This window comes from Delphinapterus leucas, chromosome 2 (assembly GCF_059928025.1).
Source record: "Delphinapterus leucas isolate spDelLeu-1000000601 "Yukka" chromosome 2, BTC_Dleu_Yukka2, whole genome shotgun sequence".
Taxonomy (NCBI): Eukaryota; Metazoa; Chordata; class Mammalia; order Artiodactyla; family Monodontidae; genus Delphinapterus; species Delphinapterus leucas.
Window position 1 is genome coordinate 47,541,954 of NC_143130.1, and position 2,971 is coordinate 47,544,924.

General features: G+C 45.6%; 1 pseudogene; it reads right to left on the bottom strand.

The window, feature by feature from the left end:
* Positions 1 to 980: 980 nt before the first annotated feature.
* Positions 981 to 2,244, bottom strand: LOC111187326 (kidney mitochondrial carrier protein 1 pseudogene; annotated as a pseudogene).
* Between the last annotated feature and the right edge of the window lie 727 nt (positions 2,245 to 2,971).

The window sequence follows — 2,971 nt, forward strand, 5'->3', positions numbered from 1 at the left end:
GTCCAAGACAGGAAATATTTTGACAAATGTGACCAGAACTAAAGTAAAACCCGGGAAATCTGGAAAAATCAACTCTTTGATTCACTTGCAACATTTTGCTACAGAAAATGTAATAAAACCTTAACCTCCTTCTTTCACAAGCCTTTTAACAAAGGATCTCACTCAGGGGAAGCCCATGATAAAATGACTCTCTTCCATACACACGGACCGTTTATTCTGGGATGATGGCTGTATGACAGCATGATGTAAACACACTAATCCTACAAGTCAAGTAGTAGCAGCTACTATCTTCTTCACCTGACCCTCAGTATCAATAGATGTTATTATCCCCATTTTACAGATTGGGAAATAGAAACTTTGCTAAAATCACAGAGCAAATTACAAACATTACTTAAGACAGAACCCAAGTAGCTTAAAAACACCTCCCACCAGCACAGACTTTGCCACCTTCCAAGCCAACCTATCACACCATCATGAGTTTAGATATTAATGCTTTGTAACAATTCCTCACAAAGGTCGAGTGGTCAAGGCTTAAAAATCACTTATTATAAGTGAAAGATCCTGCCAAAATTGGAAATTAGAAAGCAGTGCAATATTCCAGGGATCTATATCCTACACTGTTTATACCTGGGGTATACCAGGTCTCCATGTGTGAATTTCTTCAGCAGACATGAAGCCAAAGCCCCCTGAGAAGTTCAGGAACAATAACACCCTCTTGGAGGCTCTATTCATTCCATGGTTCTGAAGAGCTTCTTTCGAACAGTCTGGGAGTCTCAGCTATGAGCTGAGATGCATCAGGAGTTATTCTCCCCTGAGGGAATCAGTCCACAGTTTCTGATCTTCATGCAAGTTTTCTTTAGCAAGAAACATGCATTTCATGTTATCTTTGATGTCGAAGGGCACTTGAATGGTAAGGACTAGTGTTTGGATGTTACAGTCTATGCCATTAAACATTTGGTGCAGAGCGTCCGATGCCAGGACACAGCAATACGAGATAACCCAGTCTTCACCTGTTGCTAACACCTCAGAATCTGTGGCGGGCCAAGCAGTGAGAAGCAGTGGGAAAGACAGGAAGCTTCGCTATTTCAGATGTGAGCATTTTCAGCGGGATGTCTCATGCAGTCTTGACTTGTCCAATTCCTTCAACTGCTCATAATGTCACAAAGAAAATAATATCCCAAGGACCAAGTCTCAACCAATTTGGCCAAAACCCTTTATATAGAGCAAAAAACCCTTCATTCTTCCATGTCTGTAACAATCCAGGGAACCTGTGTAGCTAGGGCATCTGCCATCTCAAAGGGCTCTGATTCATCATACTTGTTCTCACCATATTGACAGGGTTTGAGGCCAGGGCCCCCGCCAGCCCACAGGTGAAGCCTGAGCAGAAATGGTTATACACAGTGTCTCCCATCAAGCCCGAGAGAATGAGATGCTTCTTGGTTAGGTCGTAGACGGGCAGCTCCACACCAACAACAATAGCGGCCCTCTGAGCAGTAAGGGACACGCCCTTCCAAAGTCCTCTCGTTCCCTCTTGCTGGTAAATGTGAATGAAGTTGCCTATCATTCCTCCTTGAAGGGTGCTATTTTGTGCTTGCATCCGAATTTTCAAAGCATCAGTTGGATTAGCAATGGTTGAGGATATGACTCCAGAGAGAATTCCACAGACGACATTTATCAGAAGGGTTTCATCTTCCGGGCGCTCGACAAATAACCGCTTCAAGCTCTGGTAGACGCCTATCTTGATGGTGTCATAGGAAGCCTGGCGCGACATCGCAGGAGCAATCCCTGAATACAGTGCTTTCAGGCCTTCCTCTCTGCCTATCCTCACTAACGCATGCAACATTCCTCGATACCTGATTTCTTTAAAGTTTGCATCATTCTTCTGGCCTTGAATCTGGAGCCGTGTCTTGGTTAAATCAATTGGAAAAGTACCGCACTCCGCTGTGATGGAGGCCAGGCCTCCGTACACGAAGGGCTTCCAGTTCAGGGCTGACATGCTCACCGCTGTCCCTTCTCCTTTGTTCACAGACGCATAGCCTCCAACAGGGTTTTTCTGGACCAGGGTTCAACCCCTGGTCCCCTGGTCGAGGAACTAAGGTCCCGCAATCCCCGCGGTACAGCAGGTGGCGGCGGCCCTGCACCCTCCTACTCCCCAGGCGCAGCAGCAGCCGGCTCCAGCGGCCGCACGGGATCTGGAGGAAAGCCATGTTCTTTTTCTTTCTTTCTTTTTTTTTTTTTGTGTGCAGTACGCGGGCCTCTCACTGTTGTGGCCTCTCCCATTGCGGAGCACAGGCTCCGGACGCGCAGGCTCAGCGGCCATGGCTCACGGGCCCAGCCGCTCCGCGGCATGTGGGATCTTCCCGGACCGGGGCACGAACCCGCGTCCTCTGCATCGGCAGGCGGACTCTCAACCACTGCGCCACCAGGGAAGCCCCATGTTCTTTTTGAGTGTGGACAATGTCTCGGTTAGTATTCTAGGCACTTGTCATGCATTATTTCTCAACAGTCCTTAGGGGTATGTGTTGTTATTTTCGTCCCCATTTCAGAGGAAGGGAGGTTGAGGTTTAGAGAATCTCAAGTAATCAGGGGTCGAGGAAGAATCTGAACTCAGAGGTTGATGCTTTTCCCCCACACACCCTGCTTCATGCACCCAACAGCACAACAGAATCAGGGCTGGCAGTGTTACTTCCAATCAGATGTTCAATCTAATGTTGTTTACACTAGAAGAGGTTAATGGTAAAGTAGTGTATGTTTTTAACAATCTTTATCAGCCTTTGTCAGATTAAAAGATATATTGCACAAAGAAAACATCAACAGGTTCCCAATTTATTGTGGAAATTGTACGGGCCATGTTCTCTATCTCTGATGCTATAAAAGTTGAAACCAATAATAAAAATTAATTTAATTTCCAATTAAAATTAATTAGAAAATATCTATCTAATCACTTAAGAAATAAAACAATAAAATTCCA